General features: G+C 43.0%; 1 protein-coding gene and 1 long non-coding RNA gene across 3 annotated transcripts in view; one reads left to right on the forward strand and one right to left on the reverse strand.

The window, feature by feature from the left end:
* Positions 1 to 26579, reverse strand: part of KCNAB1 (potassium voltage-gated channel subfamily A regulatory beta subunit 1) — a 383165-nt gene that overhangs the window by 85795 nt on the left and 270791 nt on the right. The window lies entirely within an intron of this gene.
* LOC144617372 (uncharacterized) lies at positions 19 to 19057 on the forward strand. The gene is made up of 3 exons (XR_013557773.1): positions 19 to 178; positions 7037 to 7333; positions 18206 to 19057. It is a non-coding gene; the product is annotated as an uncharacterized LOC144617372 (long non-coding RNA).

Here is a 26579-nt window from a genome sequence, read left to right on the forward strand (position 1 = left end):
GAGAGACAGAGAGAACGACTGGGGGAGTGGCAGAGAGAGAGAGAAGGAGCGAGAGAATCCCAAGCAGGCTCCACATCGTCAGCACAGAGCCCGTTGTGGGGCTCAAACCCATGGACCGTGAGATCATGACCTGAGCCAAAACCAAGAGTCAGATGTGTAACTGACTGAGCCATCCAAGGTACGGAACATTTTTCTAATATTATATAACATTATATATAATTTTTCTTGCAACAGGGCTACTTCAGTTGGTTGTTCACAAAGGTATCTGGATAAGGGGCACACGGGGTATCCAGATGAAGTCCAGCCGCCCTCCTCCCCTCAGGAAATACTCCAGCAGGGGTCTGCATCCCTCTGGAGGACGGGCTGTCTTTCTTCACTCAAAGGCCCCATCTATGCTATGGCAGCCCTGTCCTACAAAACTCTTTTTCTTCTGCTACGGGACCATGAAGGCTAGTGTGCAAGAGTGCAGGGCAACCAAACCCATTTTGGCTACACATGCATTGTCGCGGAAGCCACCAGTTGAGAAGGCACAAGGGAAAAGGTACATGAGGCCACCATTTCTGACATGAAGGTGAGACCTTGCATTATGGTTCTTCCCTTCTTTAACCCCAACAAGGGACTCTGTTTTGTGTTCCCTATTACTTTTCCAAAGGAATCCTCTAGGATGTCCTTCCTCTCCATGCTTTCAAGCCCCAAAAGGTGACACTTAAGCACCTTCTCTGTTTGAGCCTGTTACTCCAGGGTGGAAATCTCCATTGGTTTGGGGATGGAGTCAAGAGCTGGAGTGAGGACTGGGAAGGCAGGGCGAGAGAGGCACAATCAGCAGCCAAAGATCTGCATTTAAAAGCAAGAGGGGGGCACCTGGGTGGCTCAGTTGGTTAAGCTCTGACTTCGGCTCAGGTCATGATCTCGCAGTCTGTGAGTTCGAGCCCCACGTCGGGCTCTGTGCTGACAGCTCGGAGCCTGACGCCTGCTTGGGATTCTGCGTCTCCCTCTCTCTGTTCATTCCCTGCTTGCACACGTTCTCTCTCTCTCTCAAAAATAAATAAAGATTAAAAGCAAGAAGGAAACAGACTTAGTGGGCTCTCCCCACACCAGTCTACAGTCACCGCAACCATTCATTCCCTCTTTGATCCATTTTTTGTCTTTAGCCCGAATTGCATGCCTGGCAAAGGCGTTGCACCCAAATGCCGGGGACAGTGAGATGATGGACCTAGTTCCTCCCTCTCAGGAGCTCACAGTTGACAATAGCACAAGGCTAAATCGAGGCGAACACAAGGCAGGAAGGGAGAGAGTGCTCTACTAGACTGGTGGGAGGTGGCAGTCAAGAAAGACTTCTTGGAAGGGGTAACATTTTGGTTGAGCTGCACGGGAGGTTACTGAATGATGAAGGAAGGAACAGGCATTCCAGGGGAAAGCCAGAGGGCAGAAGCATCAGTGTGTGCTGACAAGCTGTGGCAGGCCATTCCACAGAGTGAGGAGACGTGATGCAGACAGGCAGGGGGGCAAGAGCGAGAGCCAGGGCACAAGTGGTATGTGTGGGGCATACAAAGACATGTGTCTGAAATCTTTGGTTCTGCATTTCCTAACAGCCAGAGCCCCCATGCCCACACCTCACAAATGGTCACAGGAATCTGAGAAACGTGTATACTTTGATCTCTGATCATTTCATAAGCTTCCAAGACAGTTTTATCATCCCTACTTCCAGATAAGGAATCCAACATCAGTCAGTCTATTAAGTGAAATATGCAGGACTCCCCAGACAGGCCCGGCTTCAAGAAGGGTATCCTCATGAGAATACTTCCTAATTAATTACGGCATTTGGATTCCACACTCCACAGAAACACGCCGATATCATCGGACCTTTTCTCTTCTTTGTTCTCAGGGACTATGAATTATTTTCCTGTCCTACCCTCCATCCCCAGAGGTTCCAAATGCTTGCAGACTTGTTGTGTCTGGCTAGAACGACGTTGACCTGCTTGGTATTTTAATACATTTTGAATAAGGTACCATTATTTAAATAATTAGGAAGTTTTCCTTTAAAATGTCTGATTTCCAGCTTCTCTGAACCACAGGAGACTAGTGTCCCCACAAGGCAGACATGCCCTGAACAGTGCCCTCTGTGTAAGGGTTATGCCCTCCCTAGGTAGCGAGCACCCACACACCTTCCTTTGCATCCAACATTGGAATCAAATAGCAGTTATTTACTACTACACATTTACTGCTATTTTTCTTACTGTAAAATTAAGAAAAAGATGAGCTTGTGCATCTCCTAAAAAAGAGAGTTGAGTATAAAAAAAGAAAGATAGGAGCGTACTTTTTGTGGGGGTTGGAGGGGTTGGATGTGAAGAATATCCAAACAGAGAATGTACGCCCAGAAAAATTACAACTTAAGGCACCATAATAAAACCAGCCATGACGGGTGCACAGAAAAGATGGGCGCTGAAAAACTTAATGGATTGAAGAAACAGTGGCGTGTGTTTTCCAACAAGAAGAAAATAAGCGATCTCCTGTGAAATGTAATTCTCTATTAAAGAAAAAAATCGCCTGGGCATCAAAACCTTTTTACAGACAAATGCTTTTGTAAGAGTTTCTTTTGAATGCAGCAGAAATTATGTGTCCAGAGCATAAACAAGCGTTTGCAAACGTTAGTGTAACCAGAAACATTGTAGCTCAGCATGTTCAAAATAGGGTTGAGAACTTTCAGGGTAAGTTCAGTCACTGGTGGTACTTTCTACTGTAGCAAATGAGAACGTGGATGTAAGTAAGAGCAGACCTTTAGCTGTATTTACTTGTGATGCGGGGAGAATTTTGGAGGGATCAGAGAACTTTTAGACAAGGAGTCCCTGAAAGGCAAAACATCGGGAAATGGCTTCTGTGGTACTGAGAAAGGTCTCAGACCAATGGAGGTAGAACACACTATTCCCAGCTATGAGTGTTACCGTAAGACGAGGCTCCCGCAGAGGGGAGGGCTGATGTTGGATCTCTCAAGCCACAGATTGGAGGTGGCACTATTTTGTAAGGGCACTATACATAAGTCCATTAATTTCAGCACTCATTAGGAATTGCTTTGGGCTACAAAGCTGAAATGGGACAAGTAATTAGTACCACGGATTAGCTAGTCTTCTGTATCTTTGAGCAAAATCAGGTCAGTGTTGGGTTGATAAATTTGCTGGCTTACTTGTGCTGTGAAACTGAAAGAGATTTCTTTTAACTGTTCATGTCATCAGAGGGAATAGTCCTAGCTCCACTCAGCAGCAAAGACTGGCCCAAAGTTGCAAGCTTCTTACTGATATTACAACCCATTTACACCTTTTGAATATTTCTCTACAGGGCTATTTGCAAGTTATTTGTACAAAGGTCTTGTTTGTTTCTCTCAGTCCCGACCACGTAAGAGTCTTTGGGAAATTCATTTGTTTAGGAATAATGTGGTCCACTTGCCCATGTTGAAATCAGTTTCCAGAAATGAAAATAATAGCTTGAAATTCATTTTCCACAACTGGGCCATTGAATACTGGCTTACAAACTTTATGAAAAGAAACCACCATTATTCAGCTTACCTTCCTTGGTTAATTTTTGATAGTACAAATGAAGGGCTGTCATTTAAAATTCTCGAGCAATAGTACAAAATGGTACTGAAGACTGAATATGGTAATGTTGAAAACTGGGATTGCACACACATCTTGGGGATCACCTTACTGGTAACCATCATTTACAAAGATGTGATCCATGTTGGGAGAGCCTATGTTTAGAAGAAGCTTTATTCCAAAATAAATCTGAAAACAACTACCTACCACTCCCAGTTTAAGTATTTAAGGCTACATTCTATATATCGTGGTGAAAAGGTATAGGGTCTGATTGACATTTTGGTTCAGAAGAAGTAGGTGTCACGCTTCCGATTTCAAATCAAAGCAGTAATGAATTATGAAAAAAAAATAGCAATAAATGTTTTTCTTTTTCAGTTAGTTAAAACATCTTAATATAAGTAGAATATGGGTATCACATATATATTTACACTCAGTTACAGGCCTACACTATAACTTAGCAAAAACAGAGTTTGGTTCTATTTCGGGGACTTGGTTATTCTTATATTCAGCTTACTTAGTTCAGGTATGCTACCTCTCTGGTCCTTCAGACATTTCCTACCCATTTATCTTATAGTTATTTGCTGACAAACTTCTACATCTTTTACAAGGAAGTAAGCTATCTGAGGGTTAGGATTTTATTCCATTCATCTTATGTCCACAGCCCTAGAACAGAAGTGAGTCAGTCCTTAGAGGATGCTCAGTAAGTTTTGGTGAAATTGGATGTAATTGCTTCTTTGCCTGTAATCTACAAAAATACTGGGATAGTTTCCCACCAAACAAACATGTTTGTTTTGACTTATAGAAACATGAGTAATGCTTGTCAACAGCTCTTCTAGTCCTTGGGTGATTGATATATTTCTCCCTGACCCCAGGAGCCCAGCTAGCCAGGCCCCCTCCTGAAGAAGGGCAAGGGAAGGCCCTTCTCCCTGGCTGCAGGACCTCCAGTGAGAAGGGGGTGACCCAGTGCAGGCAGAGTTCACCAGCCACCCCCAATGAAGACCTACCACTTATAAATAGGGTGAATTCCTTTCGGATGGGGAGCTATCAAGCAGCATCCTTCAGACAGGAGAATGCTGCTTGTATGATTTTATTCTTTACTGCTCCTCTCCAGAAAATATAAGGTGGTTTATTAGTTAATGTCATTCTCAGAAACCCTCTGTGACAAGTTTCTTAATCATTTTTCTGCTTCTAATGAGAACATGCCTTCTCGAGACCTAGAATGGTGTATGATTACTTCACTGTGAAATCTTAAATTAGTGGGATGTTACTTAGAAGATAATTTTACTAAACTGACACTTGTTATTTCTAACCTTTTACAAGCAGAGTATAAAGAGAACTTTGAACTGTTATTATGTCTTCTGATGAAACTCCTTGATACATCAAGGAACATATGCTTTGAAAATCTGTTTGTATCCGGAGCATACAGCTACGATGGCATAGAAAAATTACTGAACTGTAAAAAAAAGAAAAGAAAACTTCCTTTGCAAATGTATCCACGCACACACATAAACACACACACACACACACACACACACACACACACACACACACTATCTTGGTTACTTGGTTGCTTTGCTGGTGGTTTACAGGGTAATTGCTTCTTGTTATTCATTCAGGAAACATGTTTATCATTTAAATAACCTCCTTGCTTGAGTAGAAAGAGATATTTCGACATTTAGAATGTAATAATGTTTTCAAGTAGGCTACCTCCCTTTAAAATATACATCATCCTAGTGCCCTCATTGCAAGCAGGATATTAACGTTGGTACAGTTAAATTGTAGACCCTTTCTGAAGTTCAGTGTCTACTTCTGTTCCAGCGTCCTACACAGGATCCAGCATTGCATTTAGGCATCACGTCTCCTTGGTCTCCTCTGATCTGTGACAGCTCTTGAGTCTTCCCTTGTCTTTCACGACCTTGATGTTTCTCAAGAGTCCCAATCAAGTACTTGTAGAATGTCCCTCAATTTGCGTTTGAGTCACTTTAAGGTTATAGATTTGGTGACCTCCTTTTCTATATTGCAGTTTGACCTGCTTATGGCCTGGATTTTTTTTTATAACTATCAGGAAAGGAATCTATAAATGCAATTGTAATATTTATTATGTCACAGGTAATTTTTCTGTTCTCTCTCATTCAGCTAGTATTTATTGAGTATACCATGTGCGAGGCATTATACCTAAATGATCGGTATGCAACAGTGAACAAAACTAAAAATTACTTCTGGAGTAGATTTATGAGGAAAGACAAAATAATAAGAAAAAATAAATATGCAGTACTTATTTATGAATGTTAATTTTATAAGGCAATAAAACATAAAATACATAGTGTTTACTGACGACCGTTAAAGAGAGTCATTTTTATAAGGCAGCGATGCGGTATATGAAATGTCAGGGGGTGAGCCTTGAGATTTTAGATAGGGTAGTCTGATAAAGTTCGCAAAGAAAGTGATTTTGGAGAAAAGATGCAAAGAAAGTGGATGAGCTCACTGTGCAACCATCTGAAGGCAGCGTTCCAGTCTCAGGGTGAATAACGGGGAAGGGGCCTTTTCGAGGTCAGTGAGGAGGCCAGTATGGTCAGAGAAGAAAAAGTAAGGTCCGAGAAGTCAGAGAGAACAGATCACGTGGGGTCATGTCAGTCTTAGGAAGGACCCTGGACAGGCCAATACCAACAGAGAAGTGACACAGTCTGACCCTTCTCAAAGTGGAGCATCTGTGGTAGGGAGATCACACCTCTGAGGCTAAGTCTGAAACACAAGCACAGCTGGAAGGCTGTTGTGAAAATCCAGGTGAGACAGGACAATGGTGGTGGGTCTGAGGTAGTAGTAGCAAGGATGGGAGATGTACTTGAATTTTGGATAGACTTTGAAGGATAGCCAATAGGATTGGCTGATCAAAAGGATGTAGGATATGAGAGAAGGTGAGACTTTATTTTTTTAAAAAAATTTTTTTAATGTTGATTTATTTGAGAGAAAGAGAGAGGCAGAGTGTGAGCTGGGGAAGGGGCAGAGAAAGGCAGACACAAAAGCCAAAGCAGGCTCCAGGCTCTGAGCTGTGAGCACACAGCCTGACTCGGGGCTCAAACTCATCAACTGTGGGATCATGACCTGAGCTGAAGTCAGGTGCTTAACTGACTGAGCCACCCAGGTGCCCCAGAGAGAAGACGAGACTTTAAAGACAACACCCAGGTCAGAGGAAGGGGAGAATGGAGAACCAATTCAACACATTTCATTATGGATTTAACAATTCTTGTTTTGCAAGTAGAGCACATACCAACTCTAGGTAGTCAAGGCTGACCAAATGGTCAAAGGGTGTTTAATCCACAAAGGTGTGTGGAGTTATTCATCTGTTATATCGCTGAAAAGTTTAAAGTTAGAAGTTCAAAACCCAGATCTCATTGAACTTAGACAACTCACTGGGCAAAATTAATGTGTTTACTATCTCATTTGAATAGAATGATTCCCAGAGAAATGTGGAGCTGGAGGGAGGAGCATCCCCCCTAACCTGCACTGGAAAGCAAGAAATCATGTGAGCCCAGGACCAGTGCTGACTTGGAGGAGGGGGCACTCAGCTGTTGGCCACCGCCTGAGATCAGGTCCGGGGAATGACCCTGCAGGCCCTTTCCTGTCTGAGCTTCAGGCTGAGTCTCTGGAGAACGGAACCCTCTCCCATGTCCTTGTGCCCAAATCCTGCTTATTCTTCAGCCTCAGAATTCAGTGCTGCAAGACGCAGTTCCCTAACACTTCCTCCGGTGAGTCAGAATGAGTATTTTAGATCTTGCTCCATTAATTCTGTGTTCCTGAGAATGTCCCAACCTCTTGATTTCTCGTTTCCTTGTACAAAATTGGGGACCTCAAACTTCCTTCGTCTCTAATTTCATGATTCTGCGGCTGGACTTTGAGGGGAGTCACCCCATTCACTCTCCCCCTACCACTCTGAACAAACCGCTCTTACTGTACCGACCACATTGTTTTGCAGTTACATACTTTATTTTCTCATGCAACTTCCCCAACAACTGTCCTGAGGGCAAGGACTGAGTTTAATTTAAAATTTTTAACCCTAGCCATTGAAGTGGAGGCTGCACACAGTAGGTACTTAATAATCATCTGTTGAGTCAGTAAGTAAACATTTTGGAAGCATGTGCATTCCAGCCCTAGTGAGAAAGGGTCTCCAACCCAAGACTGCGTGCAGCATGTTGGTCGTTTCCCCCATTCGCTACCGTGGATGAGGGGTCGTGGTCTTCGGCTCTGGCTGCACATCTGTAGAGCTTGTATAGCTTTAAAGGGTGACTTTTTTATGGTCCCTCACCAGACCAGTTAAATCAGAATCTCTGGGAACAGGACCTTGGCATCAGAATTTTTAAAAGATCCTCTGGTGACTCCAGTTGCAGCCAGGGTTGAGGATCACAGTTCTAGATGCTTCTCATACTGAGATATGAGTATCTCCTCCTTTTCTTTATACCTGTGTGGCCCCTACAGATAAACTAGACACGGATCTATGTCTGGGGGCCTGGGACACAGCTGAAGGTTCTATCTTTTTCAAATGGTGCAGACAAAACGTTCTTCCCTGTTCTGGTTTGCATCTGTTGATGTTTTCCACAGAGCCTGGCCCTTATTTTTGGATCCAAGCTGCAGCCTGGTTTTTCATTTTTGGCTTCTAGTGTATTGCTAATGAGCATCTGGCCTGAGTTAACAACTACGATAACAACGTAGCCTTTTCTTTTTTACTTTGATTACTTCTTCTTGCAAGAACCAGTAATACCACTCCAGCTCTGGGGAAGGGGGAGGTTGAGGGGGCTGCTTTCACACCTGCACTTCAATAAAAGAACTTGAAATAGCAATGAAACTAGGTAAGGAAGGGGTAAAGACCATGCGGAATAAAAGTGGGCTTTCAGACAGGTTCCATATCGTAAATGGGGAGTAGTATTCCCATCTACAGGCAACTCTGGAAGATCTGAAGAGTTGCACTTATTTTATAGATGAGGAGGTGAAATGATAGAGAAGTGTCTTTCCACGGTTGGTTAGTGGTGGGGCCTCCAAGGCCATGGTCTCTCCCAGCCCCGGGCTGCTTTCTGGTAATGATGCCTCCCCTACAACCCCACTACTCTGCTCCAGATAAGTGGTATGCATAGTGGCTGCTGGAAATGCTTGTAACAACACCTTCTTTCATGAAACTTCCTATGTTTTCCCTCTGCCAAATGCCTCCTCCACTGAACCTTCCTTCTGATGAGCTTTAAACCAGTTTCTGCCCCCAGATTGCCTCATCTGTGGTGTAAGAATGGCATACACTTGCCCCCAATCTTCTGAGCCACCTCCATGCTCGCAGATTCTCTCAACTCAACCTCAGGACACGTTTAGCTTGACTTCCCATAAGACCTCATGCACAGAACCATCCTGGGCTTTAAGCTCTCAAACCCTTAAGAACCCCAGAGCCAAGGCTAAGGGCTGAGCAATAATGACATGTGCCTGTCATTGAAGGAATTCTGGGGCATGGGATACCAGTGGGCAAGGCAGTGGCAAAGGGGAGTCAGTCTTAGATTATGCAAGGTTGGGGTGGGGGTGTCTGGCCTCCCAGAAAACCTGTGGGGAGTTGGACCCTGGACCTTGTCTAATGCCTGCGCATAGGCTTGATGTTTTGAGGGTTAAATGGCTGGGACTGACGTAAGCTTCTTCATGATCCTTATTGAGAACGTACAGATATTTGATATTTTCCTTCTTTCTTTGATTTAAAGTCTTATGTACTTCATTGTGCAGGGATACCGCCAGCTCCATTTTGTTTTAAGATTTGTTTCAGGGCAAATCTGCCTGCAACCATTTTGTTTTGTTTTCCCATGAATCTGCTCAGTAAATTTAAAGACAAGGAAGTAGTGATGGAAGTATTGGATGGCGGGGGAGGGGGGGGCGGGTATGGAGATTAGAAGAGACAGTTTTGCATTATAAAGCAGAATTGTGGGGTTGACACTACTCAACTGGGGCTCTTGTGAATGACATTTCACTGCTCTCAGTCTTCCACCCGAAAACAATAATCCCTCCCCCACATTTAGGGGTTAGAATTAGTAATACATGGTAATTTAAATCCATGGCTTAAGCCCCTTTAATTTCCTTATGGAGCTAGGACTCCTGCACCTTGAGCCTATTATGAAAAGTTAAAATGAAGGCAAAAAGATTCTCAGATGATTTTTTTTCTCCGTGTGTTTTAATTTTGTGCCCACACTACGGAAATGAATATTAAAACTTTTATAACCAGAAGCATTTTTTAAAAATCATTATTACTTCCCTGGGAAATCCATTCATAAACAAGGGTTTCACCAAATTATAGCTCTTCCTACTTCCTGAACATGAAAAAGAGGCTGTGTTCATATTTTGTTAGTATTTTGTATTAAGTTTCTCGGTTAAAATTCTTTATATTTTCATGTACTGATAATTACATGCTGAAAATTATTTCTTACAGTGAAGTTTCCAGGGTGCTTATAACCACCAAGCATCATTCAGATGCTTTATTCATTTTGGTTCTTTGGAAGAACTCCTATAAGAAATGTACAGAATAGTGAATCTAGGTGAAATAACACAGTATTAGAATAAAATCAGATAACTACTATGGGACACCAGGGTTAAATGGCAATTGCTGGTTTTTGTTTTTTAACAAATTAAAATATTCCCAATATCTTCTTTAAAAATGGGATCTGCTATTAAGATTCAAAGTCCTTTTTTTAAATTTTTTTTTTTCTGTGAATTCACAGGGCCTGGAACATAGTATACATTCAAATATATATGTGGGTATATATATATATGTGTGTGTGTGTATATATGTGTATATATATGTACTTATATATGTATATATATATATATATATATATGCTTATATATGTATATTTATATATTTTTTAAATTTTTTATTTTTATTTATTTATTTATTAATTTATATTTACTTTTGAGAGAGACAGAGAGAGTGTGAGTTGGGGAGGAGCAGACAGAGAGGGAGAGAAAGAATCTCCAGCAGGCTCTACACTGTCTGCGTGGAGCCCCACATGGGGCTCGAACTCACAAAACCATGAGATCATGACCTGAGCGGAAACCAAGAATTGGACGCCTAACTGACTGAGCCACCAAGATGCTCCCATTCAAATATATTTTTAATTGTGCTCGCTTCGGCAGCACATATACAAATATATTTTTAATTTATTTTTTATCTTTTGCCTTTCCACAGAAGTTACTATAAATGAGAACTGTCTAGAAAACACCATTGTTAAGAAGTCTGAAAGTTGTAACCTCCTTTATGCTTTCTTTTATCTCTGAAAAATTTATGTCTAATCTTTTTATATTTGTGCAGGGATATAGTTTTTTTTGAAGGTTCAGTGAGTTCTCGTCTCTCCAAACAGTAAAAGTTTTGAATAACTCTGGTGTGTCTATACATAAAAACTATGGGGTATGTTCATAGGACTATCAGGATATGCTAGGAGATAAATGTTAATTCCATGGCAAGGCAAAGAAACTTTTAGTGAAAAGAAGATAAGGGTAATACGTTGTAATAAGGAATGAAAAATATTTTGTGATAGTCTTCAAATTTTTCCTGTTGGACTCTGAGCTTAATGATTTTATAGTATTAAATGAGTTTATAGTATTAAGTATTACTAATGAAAGTAGGAATACAAAATGATTCACACATTTTTCGACTAAGAAGTTTTTGAAATACAGAGAAATTAAAACTGAGGAAATATGTAAGGAATAATTTAGCAAAAACCTAAAGATTAAAAAGTCCCCAACCTTGTTACACTCAAATTAACTCAGTTCTCATTTCCCTGTAGATTTATGATTTTAGATATAAAAATTAGCTTATTTTATCTATCTCTGATTGCTACCAACTGTTAATGATTTCAGCTTTGTTCTTTTTTTTCAATCTGTAACATCCTTTTCCTAATGGGAAACTCATAGCTGTATTGAGTGGATGGGGTATTTTTGCATCTTCCATAGAACTATACATGAGTGTTTTTTAATGCATTACTTCTAACTAAGTGACACAGGCCTTCCCCTTTCAGAAATTATGTATGGAAATTTATCATGTTAAAGAAGAAAAGGAAGCAATAATAAATCAAAAGCATGTTGATATATTTGTAATCTTTAGGAGATCCCATTCAATCCAAACTCTAATAGAGTCATTCTCCTTTGAAATGGTATATTATGCTATACTGAAAAAGTAATTAGGATATGAGAGAAGCCCAGAACAGCTCCTGGAAGCCTGATTTGGACACTGATGTTCCCAGCCAGGCTTTGGCATTGAGGTGATGGCACTATAACCACATAGTCCCAATTTTACAGGAATGGAAGGAAACTCCCTAAGGTACTGTATGAAAATATATCTATAGGGGTGCCTGCGTGGTTTAGTTGGTTAAGTTGACCGACTCTGGCTCAGGTCATGATCTCACGGTTCACGATTTCAAGACCCACGTCAGGCTCTGTGCTGACAGCTCAGAGCCTGGAGCCTGCTTCCGATTCTGTCTCCCTCTCTCTCTACCCCTCCCCTGCACTCACTCACTCTCTCTCTCTCTCTCTCTCTCTCTCTCTCTCTCTTTCGAAAATAAACATTTAAAAAAATATATCTATAAATTTAGGTAACCACAGACATCAAAGAATACAAAAGTGATATTTCTGTGTCAATAATATTTTGGATTATTCTCAAAAACAGAAGACAGGCCTTCTTGAGACATTTTCAAAACTACTAACATCTTAGCATAATCTTATCTCCCCAGAGACTATATAAAACCTGGTACATAGGAGGGACTTAGTGTTTTATGAATGAATGAATTCAAGAACAGCAGATAAGAAATGATCAGCATAGCAGTAATGTTCAATACATTTTTTATTGCCTGCTGATCTTCTTTTCATTAATTCATTGCTTGGAAACAAATTAGTCTATATGACTCCATCTATGGCCCTTATGAGTTAGTAATCTGTGTATCCACCAACTAGTACATTAGCACGTACAATGAAAGAACATTCCATGCAAACTGGTGCAGCCACTCTGGAAAACAGTATGGAGGTTCCTCAAAAAATTAAAAATAGAAATACCCTATGATCCAGCAATTGCCCTACTAGGTATTTATCCAAGGGATATAGGTGTGCTGTTTTGAAGGGGCACATGCACCCCAATGTTTATAGCGGTGCTATCAACAATAGACAAAGTATGGAAAGAGCCCAAATGTCCATTGACAGATAAATGGATAAAGAAGACATGGTATATATATACAATGGAGTATTACTCAGCAATCAAAAAGAATGAAATCTAGAACAAATATTGTTAAAATGTCGATACTACCCAAAGCAATCTACACATTCAATGCAATCCCTATCAAAGTAACACCAGCATTCTTCACAGAGCTAGAACAAATAATCCTAAAATTTGTGTGGAACCAGAAAAGACCCCAATAGCCAAACCAATATTAAAAAAGAAAACCAAAGCAGGAGGCATCACAATCCCAGACTTCAAGCTATACTACAAAGCTGCAATCATCAAGACAGTATGGTACTGGCATAAGAACAGACACTCAGATCAATGGAACAGAACAGAGAACCCAGAAATGGACCCACAAATGTATGGCCAACTAATCTTTGACAAAGCAGGAAAGAATATCCAATGGAATAAAGACAGTCTCTTCAGCAAGTGGTGCTGGGAAAACTAGACAGTGACATGCATAAGTATGAACCTGGACCACTTTCTTACACCATACACAAAAATAAACTCAAAATGGATGAAAGACCTAAATGTAAGATAGGAAGTCATCAAAATCCTCGAGGAGAAAGCAGGCAAAAACCTCTTTGATCTTGGCCGCGGCAACTTCTTACTCAACACGTTTCTGGAGGCAAGGGAAACAAAAGCAAAAATGAACTACTGGGACCTCATCAAAATAAAAAGCTTCTGCACAGCGAAGGAAACAATCAGCAAAACTAAAAGGTAACCAACAGAATGGGAGAAGATATTTGCAAAAGACGTATCAGATAAAGGGTTAGTATTCAAAATCTATAAAGAACTTATCAAACTCCATCCCCAAAAAACAAATAATCCAGTGAAGAAATGGGCAAAAGACATGAATAGACACTTCTCCAAGGAAGACATCCAGATGGCCAACTGACACATGAAAAAATGCTCAACATCACTCATCATCAGGGAAATACAAATCAAAACCACAATGAGATACCACCTTACACCTGTCAGAATGGTTAACATTAACAACTCAGGCAACAACAGATGTTGGCGAGGATGTGGAGAAAGAGGATCTCTTTTGCATTGTTGGTGGCAATGCAAGCTGATGCAGCCACTCTGGAAAACAGTATGGAGGTTCATCAAAAAACTAAAAATAGAACTACCCTACGACCCAGCAATTGCACTACTAGGCATTTATCCACGGGATACAGGTGTGCTGTTTCGAAGGGACACATGCACCCCCGTGTTTATAGCAGCACTATCAACAATAGCCAAAGTATGGAAAGAGCCCAAATGTCCATCAATGGCTGAATGGATAAAGAAAATGTGGTAAATACACACACACACACACACACACACACACACACACACACACACAATGGAGTATTACTTGACAATCAAAAAGAATGAAATCTTGCCATGTGCAACTATGCGGATGGAACTGGAGGGTATTATGATAAGTGATGTTAGTCAGAGAAAGACAAAAATCATAAGATTTCACTCATATGAGGACTTTAAGAGACAAAACAGATGAACATAAGGGAAGGGAAACAAAAATAATATAAAAACAGGGAGGGGGGCAAAACAGAAGAGACTCATAAATATGGAGAACAAACAGAGGGTTACTGGAGGGGTTGTGGGAGGAGGGATGAGCTAAATGGTAAGGGGCATTAAGGAATCTACTCCTGAAATCATTGTTGCACTATATGCTAACTAATTTGGATGTAAATTTTTAAAAATAAAAATAAAATTAAAAAAGTAAAAAACAAAAACAAAATAAAATAAGTGAAGTAGGAAAAAAAAGAATGAAATCTCATCATTCACAACTACATGGATGGAACTGGAGGGTATTATGCTAAGCAAAATTAGTCAGAGAAAGACAAATACATGACTTCACTCATATGAGGAATTTAAGATACAAAACAGATGAACATAAGGGAAGGGAAGCAAAAATGATACAAAAACACGGAGGGGGACAAAACATAAAAAACTGTTAAATACAGAGAATAAACAGAGGGTTTCTGGAGGGGTTGTAGGAGGAGGGATGGTCTAAATAAATAAGGGGCATTATGGAATCTACTCCTGAAATCATTGCTAACTAACTTGGATATAAATTAAACTATATAAAATGAAAGAAAGAAAGAAAGAAAGAAAGAAAGAAAGAAAGAAAGAAAGAAAGAAAGAAAAGAAACATTCCAGAAAGGGTCTTGGAGGTTGCCATGGATCTGGGACTCATCATAGAATAACACCTGTATTTGCCCTCTTAAAGCACTGATAGCCTCTTGTTACTCCTTCTGCTACGCTAGCACCAGGGGCCCTGGTTTCAGGAAACAAGGGAGAGTCTTCCCAGAAGAAACTCCTGAGGTAGCAAAAATATCCACCTGGTGACTCTCCATCTTTGAGCATTTTGTGATTAGTCAAGACCCTTAGGGGCTACGCCCTATGAGGGACTAGAGCTGTCTATTTATTAGGAAAGAATACATAATCGTGGTGAAGAATGTGCTACCAGAAGATCTGGTACATACAGCGCCTCATGGGTCCTGAAGGTCGGCAGAGAGCTCTGCCCACTCTCCACAAAGAGAGGGAGTCTGTCTGTCTTATTCATCATTGTCCCTCCTCCCCCCAGAACAGAGCTCACTTTTGCAGGTTAACTCTCTCTCAAGTCCTGAAATTATTTCTTAGTTTGCAACAATCCTAAAATGTGTCCATGGATAAATAGGTTGACTTTGAAGACTTTGATCATCTCTAAAACAAAGGATAACACCCACTCCAGGATCGCTGTGAGAACTCTGTGAGACGATGATAAAGCCAGCCAACGCTTTTTCGAGAACTCGCGTTGTGCCAGCCATTGTGCTACACACTTTATAGACGTCACGTCACTTGAAACTCAGGACCACTCTGGGCTCTTGAGTGTATTTGTTGGGAGTAGCTCAGCCAGGTTGTAAGCCCAGGCACTCTGGCTCCAAATGATTTCAACAGCATATATCAAGTGTTTAGTACAGTACTACACATACAAAGGATGCTCACTAAATGTTACTTCCCTTCTTATCTTCCAAAGAGGTACTATTTAAAGCACCAAAAGTTCCATAAGAAGATAAATGACTTTTCCAGAGACCACAGCGAAAGGCAAAGTCAACATTGGAATGTATCAACTCTAACAGTATACCCACCTTAACAAAGCTTAGGAAAACTTATTATTTATTTTGGATTATTCTGAAGCGACCCATGGAGAGTGGTGGATAGACTAAAACATTCAAAAATGCCACAGAATTTTTGAATTTTAATTGGAGGCCAAAGCTAAATGAAAAACAAACTCCACACTTGGCATTTGCTTCTTTCAACTGGACACCAAAATTGCCTCCTCTAGGGCTGTGCCTCTTGCACACTGCCTGGGAAGTGAAATTTCTCAGGTGCTCAAAGCTTCCATCTTAATTTTTTTTTAAAAAAGTTTATTCATTTGGGGCACCTGGGTGGCTCAGTCGGTTAAGTGTCTGACTTCGGCTCAGGTCATGATCTCACAGTTTGTGAGTTTGAGCCCTGCGTCAGGCTCTGTGCTGACAGCTCGGAGCATGGAGCCTGCATCACGTTCTGTGTCTCCCCGTCTCTCGGCTCCTCTCCTGCTCATGCTCTGTCTCTCTCTGTCTCTCAATAATAAATAAATTTTTAAAAAAAATTTTTTAATAAAATAAAAAGTTTATTAATTTTTGAGAGACAGAGAGACTGGACATGAGCGGGGGAGGGGCAGAGAGAGAGGGTGACACAGAGTCTGAAGCAGGCTCCAGGCTCCGAGCTGTCAGCACAGAGCCTGACGCGGGGCTTGAACCCACAAACTGTAAGATCATGACCTAAGCTGAAGTTGGCCACTTAACTGACTGAGCCACCCAGGTGCCCTTCAAAGCTTCCCTCTTAAACCCAGCCATGTGATGAACAAGTAACTCAGCCGGTGAGCCAGGGTTGCCCCCTCAACTCTTCAGAAGCAGAGTTTGGAGCTCCTTGTCCAGGTCAGTGATTCTCAACTCTGGCCCAATTAATAGAACCACTTGGGAGCTCATGCCCTGCTACATCCCAGAGAGTCTGATTTACTTGGTCTGAGGAAGAGCCCAGGCACAGGTATTTTTCAAAATCTCCCATGTGACTGTGATGGCAGCTGCAGTAAAAAACTGGTCCAGGCAGCAGTTGGGACATCACTGGAATGGACTCAATCCTTCTACAACATCCCAGTATGACATTAAGTGCAGGGCCCAGAGAGTGAAGAACAATTCAGCAAAGAAGGTTGAAAGTGGCCTTCACCCCAAACTCAAGGCTGTAATGTCTTGCAGAGTTTTTAGCCCTGACCAAATAAAGGGTTACAGACTATTCTTTCAAGGTTCTCTCTTTGGTGCTTTGCCCTTCATTTTATTAGTACTATTAACCTTGTGCAAAAATCCCAGTGGCAGTAAATGACTGTAGTGAAAATAGCTTAGTAGGAAGAAAAAACGGGTGAAATAAAAAAGAGCGTCAGCAGTCTCATTTTCTGGGACAAGATGACAAGGACCACCAATCCTGACAGAGGAGGGTGCAAGTGTGACATGTCAGTCTGATGGGGTCAAGGTGGAATTTCTCCCACTGGTGCGGTATAGAATGATTAATTCAATATGGAGATCTAAAAGCTTAACAGAAGCCTAGGCAGAGAGGGGCTACTAGATCATTACCCCATTCCTGCATATTTTATTAAGTCTAGATAACTCTTGATTTTCCTTTAATAGGTTTTCATGTCTATGGAACCCATATTCAAACAGAAATTAAAAATTCATTCCAAAGACAAACATAAGAACATTTTCAATTTTTTGCGTCACCATTCCCCACAGAGGTCATTGAGAATCCATGGTCTTCTTCATATGGCTCAGTGGGACCATTGGAGACTGACACAGAAGTCACTGATCGATCTAAGATGTCAAGGCTTCTTAAAGTTATGCTGGTATAGAAACTATATACATTTAGCACAACTTGGATATTGCAGACTCCCAAGTATAAACCTCAATTAAAAAAATGTATGCATGACAGGCAGTGACTATTAGATGGAAAGGTAGAAAATGTTGATGGAGTGGAAACAGAAGACCACGAAAGTGCCAAGAGACATGGAACTGAACTGGGGCACAAGAGAACTTGGGTGGAGGTGTGCCTCAATCCTATTCCAAACATATATATAAAAGATCTGGTGATTAGCCTCTGTGTAGCTGCTAGAATTTCTCATTCTTGCTCATCTTGTACAGTTACCTTCCCTCACACACTCTGTCCTTAAACTCTTCACTTTCTTCCAGTCTACTCTGTCTTCAATTCCTTCCTTGACCAGGAAAGTTAGGATGGCTGAATGATGTGATTGAGTATGTAAAAGATTCTCTTACCCTGTTCTCAGCTCCATTGTCTCCCTGTTCTTTTACTGCAGCTGCCTGGCAAAAATCCCCACCCGGATCAATCTGACTGTCTGGCTCTCATCACCCATAACCAAGATGCTGAGCCGAGCTGGAGAAAATCACAGAAGACAGAGACAGATGCATTGTAAATTCTCGGTCTACAGTAACTATGCATAGAGCCCATCAGGGCTCTGTTTTTGGATCATTTTCCTCCACTGTTTGGATTTCAAAAATGCTCTACTTTTCTCAACCTCAGGCCCCACTTTTTCTTCTTCCAGCATCAGCAGACCGCTCACACTTCCTACTTCACCGAGAACATAAAAGCAGACAAACTACTGTCCCCTCTATTTCTTGCTCCCAAGTCCAGCAACCTACTCATCACAGACACAATGGATGTCCTGCCCATTCCCAGTAGTCTCCACCTGCCTGAGGACTCCCTCTGGGATGCAGACACCCCACCTTCTTCACCCTCAGATGGGTGTGTACTTATCGTTGGCTCCTCAGTTAAGGGATCATGAACTAAGATGACACCCATCTTTTCCCCCTCTCTTCCTGTCACTGTGGAAGAGGCTTCCTTCTATTCAAGACCTGTTTCTCCATGGATCTCCATGGATCTGGGTTCTATCCCCTTGCTCCTTCTTAGGGAGCTCACTCCACCAATTATCACCGCTCATTACTGTATCTTTTCTTTACCTGAATTCTACTTTGTTCATTTAATATTAATTTTACACCACCACCTCATCTCCTTTTTGTTCATGTTTGTCTGATTTTTATTTGCCCATTCCTATATTTTCCATTTATTTTTGCCCTTTAATGTAAAGAACATATCTAGAAACCAGCATTTTTTTTTTTTTTTACCCAATCTCTAAAACTTCGTAATTTGTTATGCTGACACCTATTTTAGGCCATTTTTCTGAGATTTTATTTTATGCTTTTAAAAGCATTTCCTTTTGTGTTTTCTTTACCCATCTTTTGCTAATTTGATCAAGCCTCATTTACTCACAACTGCCATATGTGTTCTGTGTAGGCTGTCTGTCTAGGTACACAGTATGATGAACCGGGCTCACAGTTAGTGAGCAAGTAACTGATGGTTACATTTAATCTTCTGTAAAAGCCAGGATATTTGAGTCCGGTGCAGCCTCTCTCCTTGCTTCTATTTCCAGTCCTAATTTGCTATCTGCTGTGACCACTGCGACCAGAGTGAGCTTCCTAAAATGCATCTGGCCAAGTGACTCCCCATCACAAAACAGATCAATTCCAAGCTTTGTGCCATGGCTTCCAATGTTCTCCATCATCTTTCCAAAGTCCTCTCTTATCATTTTCTCTCCCTATATAATTCTTCCTCCAGGCCGTGCTAACTTAGATTTCCTCCACGCTTTTCTTCCTGAGTTTATCACTTCATTTCGAAAATACTTATCGAGGCCCCATCATTCCCCCAGAACCATGCCAGATGGTGGGGTCAAAATGGCAAATGATAACAATGGCCTCTGTTTCCTGGGGCTCCCAGTCCAGTGGGGAAGACAGAAAAACACTCAAACAATTACAGCACAGGACCCAAAAGGCCACACACTGGTAAGAGGGGTTGCAATGGGGACTAATAGGAAGCCTCTAGCTGGACCTGGATGGTCAGGAAAGCAACACTCAAGCCTAGATCTGAGTGAGGGTCAAGTGAGAAATTAAAAAAAAATAAAAAGAAAGAAAGAAAGAAAGAAAGAAAGAAAGAAAAAGAAATGGCTGCAGATTTCTTAAATATCACCCTAACAGATTCCCCTGCATCCCTCAAAATCCCACTGCCTTGCCCAGCACCTTCCCTGACTCCCCAGAAGAGGTGGTCACTTCCTCATCTGTGCCATTTCTGTGTCTTACCTCTCTACCCTCTGCCTCTCTACTCCTAGCACTGTTACTAGCACTAGTCACTGTTAGACTGCTTTTTACCTTGTTTACTCTTTGGCCTCACCCTTTCCTACCCTACTGTCCTCTCTTACTCGGCTGTCTCTTCCTCCAGGAAGCCTTCCATGACCTGCCCACCTCTCCCTTAGGCAGTCCTCATATGTGTTCCCACAGCACCTCAGATTTCTCTCAGAGCACTGGTCACACTGTGATTCATTCATTCATTCATTCATTCATTCATTCATTCCGTGAATGAGACATACTGAACGCCTTCTCTGATCTAGGCATGTGATCTGAACGGATAATCCAGTAAGAAATAAGTCAGACTGAAGAAGCTCACCAGCAAACATAAATACAGGGTGTCCTCTGGGGGCACAAAGCCCAGAGATGTAATCCATTCCAGGAATCTGGTCGCTGCCCCCCCACCCCCACCCCTGCACTCACTCACTGTGTGAGGCCAGGCAGTGGTGCTCTAGAGCATCTTCCCCCCCCTTTCCCCCAGCACAGCGTCTGGCACATCTTCACGCAATCCACGAACGTGAGAATGAATGAGGGGTGCCAGCCTCTGTGCTTTATGAGGATGATCAAATCTGTCGTCGTGGTTCCTGGCCCCCTCAGAGCTCACAAACTAAGATGCACCAGCAGGGCCGGGACAAGCCAACCCCCCCCCCCCCACCCCCAGGAAGGTGCTGAAAGGGAGGGTGACTGCTCTGCTCCTCTCCCTTGGCCCCGGGAATGATGTGCCAGTAACAAAGGCACAGAGACCCGCTTCCAGAACTGTGTCTCAGGACCAGTCCTGTCTCCTCTCTTCAGCCAGTGGTTACACGTATCTGCTTCCCATATCTGCCGAGCAGGCTGCACTTTCTGCCCAGCAAGGGCTGAAGGAAAGAGCAGCATTGAGCAGCATGGGGATGCTTGGGAGGAAAGGGGAGTGAGCGACCAAAAAGAAAAACAAAGTCCCACAGAAAACTTGTTTCCAGTCACCATAAGCAGAGCCCCGCCAGCACTTTCCATCCTTCTGCTTCCTCCTGCACAGCCTGAAGGGAGCCCCATGGCTAGGCCGTCAGCTCTAACTCAGCAACTGCTCGTTCCCTCATCACGTTTTCTATAATTACATGTTGGGTAGCCTCTTCCCCCTTCCCATTTTAATTAGTCGTCAGATGTAAAATGACCACTAATGTATTTTCTGCTTTGCTCTTCGGGAGGTTTTGCGTATTTTTGTCATCCGGGTGTTAGGATGACGCTCTTATTTGTAAATGAGCCTGGGGCTCTCTGATCCTTCAACATTTGGGGCAAAATGTAAAGGAGAGTCTATTAAAAAGACAAAGGGACATATTGCCCCTCTGGAGGAAAAGTATGGTCGATTTGGCAAACTGAGGGAGCAAGAAATGAACACCCTCCAAGGTCACCAGACTCTGCGTGTACCTCACACTGTAGAAAAGCCTGGGAGACAGTCATTTTTAACCTTGGCCGCCAAAGACATAGAAAAACTCAGAAAAGCAAAAACAAGGGTGGGGGAGGGTTTTCCGGTTCCAAGGATTTGTCTGGAACACAGTGCTTTTTACGCAAGGGTCCTTTAAATTTCCTTTGGGCATCTGCATTCTGTAGATTTAAGCCCTTCTGCAGCTTCAGGGCTGGTTCTTGGTTGACTGGATTCCTTCAGTAATTGGTTCAGGGACGGATACATACGCCAGCCGGAACCAATATTTATAGGAGGCTTGGGGCTGCTACAGCCATGTTGTCACTCTGAGGGCAGCCTGAGAATGAGACCTCCAGCATGCAGAGTTCACAGTCTGATCCCTGGATCAGGCCATTAAAGTGTCCACTGCCCACACGAGCCTAGAATTTTCTGTTTTGGCTTAAGCTGAGGTTTTCACTTTGCTTTGGCTGAATTTTCTGTTCACTTATTCAAGAAGGCTTCTGACGGATTCACACTCAACAGACGTAAAAGGAGTTGGGATTTTATTCCTAATTTCATCCAGGAGGCCTCTAAGGCATAGGTATGAAACGCCACGCATTTCCCCTCCTGTGTGGACCCACAGCTGGTCACCCCCTCAGGCATGTGCAACGCCCTCCGAGGGCTCCCCTCAGCCCCACACTCTCTTAATCTGGGCACCCCATTCCACAGAAGGTCAGCACCCCAACGGGTGAGTCCCTCGAATTCTAGCCTCACAATTAGAGGAACTCAACTTTGCTGATTGAAATTCGGAAACTTTCTCAAACTTCCATTTGGGTTTTTATGGTTTAAGAAAATAGTCTTATAAGTGTAATCTTTATAAAATTCATGTACAGGGCAAATGCCAGGTAAACAACATGAATAGACTTGCACGTACATAAGGTGTGCCTTCGTCAGGCTTCTTCTTAGAGTAGAGGAACCACAGGCAGGACTAGCTGACGTCTTTAGGGCAATGTGCTCAGGAGGTTAAGTCGGGAGTTAGGAGCTTCCTTCAGGGCATCCAGGGGAACACAAAAGGTCTGTACTCACTTGTATTCTTACTTGGAAATCTCTTCCAGAGAGAGCGCACTGGGCCATGGGCCATGGGCCATGAGATGTGCATTCTGGCCCCCATGCTGTCCGTGGAGCTGTGATTGCCTGCCCTGAGTGATTCCCGGAGTCATTCCGACACCCCCATTCTCTAGTTCTACAGTAGACTGTGGGCATTTTCACCCAGCTGCCACTCTGGAGTCATGCGGAACTTGATCACTGCCCACATCATGACTGTTAGAGCTAGAATGAGCCTCCCATGTCTGGTCCAGCCATTCACTTCTCGAGGAGGAACCTGAGGCCGGGAAGAGGCTGTGGGCACTTGGAGGCTGCGGGCGGAGAAGAAGTAAGGATCAGGTGGCTGGTGGCCCGGCCAGAGGCAGGAGGTGTGGGCTCTGCTGTCTCTACCACTGGACTTGGACAAGACATTTCCCCTCTTCCTGATGAGGGAGCCTAAGGCAAGCTATGGCCTGTCCCCCCAGGTGGGATATGTGTGATATTCCCCGGGCACTCCTGGCTGCCCAAGAACAAAGGAAAGGGAAAAACAAATGGTTAACTGATGGAGATCACAGTCATACAGGACAGGAGTCTCCATCAGTTCACAAATATCTTAGTAAATTACAAGAAAACGGCCATTTTATCAGTAGCCTAATTTTCAGAAACCCATAAACTCAGTTTCCTGGAGCTCCGACATCACCCTCCCCTCTGGAGTGTTGTGGGGAACAAAGACAAGAAGGAAATGGTAGGTCAGATTAAACTTCCTTATAACCTGCAGCTCATTGACAAATACTTGAGGCAAATACAGAGTGAACCATTTCTCCAGGAACCCCCTACTGTCCTAATGTTAATGCCTGACTAGAGGGAAAACAACTTTAGCTTGACAAGAGCAAGGCCTCCAGTATCTTAGGAGTCTTCTTTGACATATCAAAGTCCCTCTGGAGCCCTTCCTCTTGCCCTTACCTCCCTCAACTCCATAGTATATAACCAGTCACTCCTCACCATTCCAGTGCAGCTCTTCCTGCCTGTGGGTCCTCTCCCCGTGCTTTAATAAAATCCCCTTGTTGCAACAAAGATGTCTCAAGAATTCTTTCTTGGCCATCAACTCCAGACCCCCGTCATTCCACTCCAAACCCCCATCATCCCTGCCTCTGTTTTTCTCATCTGTATAGGGGGTGGTGACTGCAAGGACTAATGACCCCTCTCATATGTGTGAGACCCTGTGTATAATTATCAGTTCCAGCAAACGGCCTGCATCTGGGTCTCTGGAGGACCTTCTCTCCCCTGCTACCTGGCGGTTGTACAAAGACTGGCTTCATTTGTCAATCATAGGTTAGGAAGTGAGGGCCACTCATCCTTGTAAAAGTGGGGGGTGAAGATGGGGTTGTTAGAGACTCCTTTGTTTTCTCTTCCCAAGCTCTTCCCTGGCCCCAGCTCTGAGGCAGCTGCTCTCTCCGGCTGGCTCTATCTTAGCTCCTAATACACTCTAGGAGGGAAGGCAAAGGCACACGGCCCGCAGTCACTGGCCATTCACAGTATAAGCAGGTTCTCAGCAAACCTTACGCATTTAATTGATGAAAGTAGGAAATGAGGAAGAAATACCCTAAAACAATCTCGTACAAGTACAAATGCCTGCTCAGTTTTTAATGTGTAGGCACCACGGCAGTTATTCAAGGTAGACTTTCCAGCCTCGGATTCTCTTGTCGTATGTTTGCTATCCACGCAGTGTTTCAATTTTGTGGGTATTTTGGTCTTAAGATAACTCACCGCGTCAGGAAGAAAAATTGGTAAACTCTCTAAGGGAAGAAACTGTACTTTTTAAATTGTTTCTCAAGTGTCTTAGAGGCACTTCATAAATATTTGTTGTTGTTGTGTTATTATAATAATAGGCAAAGTGGCTCGTTTACACTGGCCTTGCTACAAGAATGAGACTCACGAAGGGTGTCACAAAAATAATGCCATCCATGTTAAATATTTAATGTCATCTTCTCCTATTGTCAGAATATTTAGTTCAGTGAGAGCATCTCTCAGGCAGAGGCAGACAAGCCAGTACATTGTGCACATATGCAACACATTAAAAAGAAGCCCACAAGGTTTATTCTTACGACTCACCGCTTTTGCTCTGGAAGGTTGCCCTGATCAGGGACGGGCATAAGGCAAGACAGGCCCAGGTGGTGGGTGCTGAATGGAAGGGAAGGCGAGCTCAATCTGGGCAGGTTCTCCTCTGGGAGCCTGCCGGTCAGGTGGAGATGCCTCAGGCCAGCTCCAGGGGCTAGCAGGAGGGGGTCACAGATGCTGGCTGCTGGCTCCTGGCTCACCAGTCCCAGGTCATACCCGTCTCAGTCTCCTTCCACCTGGTTGGGGCAATGGCTTCCAACCCTGTCACCGTCTCAGAATCATTAGTGAGGCCTTTTAAAAACACCTGCAGCCTGAGCGGACCTCAGGGTCTTCTCACTCCAGAGGTCTGGACGGAGACTGGCTACCTGCATTTTTTAAAGCACCACACGTAATTCTGATGTGTGGTCACAGTGGAGAAGAAACACCTCTTGAGAGAGTCAGTGTAGGCTCTCCAAGGTGTTAAATATTTTACTTTAGGAGAATGAAGCGTGAAGGGCTGCCTAAAGAACACAAAACATGCTGATGGTAGAGGCAGTTTGCACCGCCCAGTAAGTTACAGCCTCAAGGCTTGTATAAAACAGGGCCCTGGAGGCATGGGGGTGTTCCTTTTCACTACTTACACCCAGACCTAACCCTGTCTGGTAGCACTGAAGAAAACGCCCTTCCTGACCAGAGAACAGCCCAGACCTCCTGTGGAATGATGGTATTATTAATTTTTTTTAAGTTTATCTACTATTTTGAGAGAGAAAGAGAGAGAGAGCATGACAGTGCGAGTAAGGGCAGAGAGGGAGAGAGAGAGAATCCCAGGCAGGCTCCGTGCAGAAGCCAATGCGAGGCTCTATGACTGTGTGATCATGACTTGAGCCGAAATCAAGAGTCAGATGCTTAACTGACTGAGCCAGCCGGGCGCCCAGGATGATGGTATTCTATAGGTATAGCTATTCTATGAGCATGTGACCACATATCCCCCCATCTGTGTTCCCTCATCTCCCTATATCGTGTCACTTCCAGGAAATATCTGGCCGCTTGGCTTGCCACACACACACCTGTGTGATGTTTTAAAAAACTAGCAAAATGTTTTCATTAGTCAGGGTTCTCTAGGGAAACTGAATCTTATAATTTTTTTATATAATTCCTTATTATATACCTTTTTACATGTAAATATTTATATAATTATACTAAAATATAAAATCTCTCTATATAGACTTGTGTATATAGATATATATATCTATCCATCTCAATAGACATGTATATATAGATTTACTCTAAGGGACTGGCTCACATTATTGGAAGGCTGAGAAGTCCCAAGATCTGACATCTGCAAGCTGGAGACCCAAGAGAACTGCTGTGTAGATTCAGTCCAAGTTTGGAGGCCTGAGAATGGGAAGAGCCCATGGTTTCAGTTCTAGTCCAAAAGCCAGCAGGCTTGAGAGCAGAGAAGAAACAATATTTCAGTTTAAGTCCAAAGGTCTGAAACGTCTGCTGTTCCAGCTCAAAGCACTCAGGCAGGAGGAGTTTCCCTCCTCCAAGGAGGGTCAGCCTTTTTGTACTATTCAGGCTTCAATTGACTGAATGAGGACCACCCAACCCACATTCAGCAGGGCCTTCCAGGGCCATCCGGCTTTACTTAGTCTACCAATTCAATTGTTAATCTCACCCAAAAACACCCTCAGGACACTCCCAGATTAATGTTTGACTACAAATCCGGGCACCCTGTGGCCCAGGCAAGCTGACAAATAAAATGAACCATCACAAGCCCTTTTTCTTGCAAACATCTTATCTGGAGGGAAGCAAGTATATCCCAGAGTACACAGTGCAGGGTAAAGTCAGCCTCTTTCAAGCACCTGTAGGAGCAGCTACCCACTATGGTGTGTCACTTCCCATGGCATCAGTCAGACAGGCCTCTGCTTCTAATG

The sequence above is a fragment of the Panthera onca genome, chromosome C2 (genome assembly GCF_046562875.1).
Source record: "Panthera onca isolate mPanOnc1 chromosome C2, mPanOnc1 haplotype 2, whole genome shotgun sequence".
NCBI lineage: Eukaryota > Metazoa > Chordata > Mammalia > Carnivora > Felidae > Panthera > Panthera onca.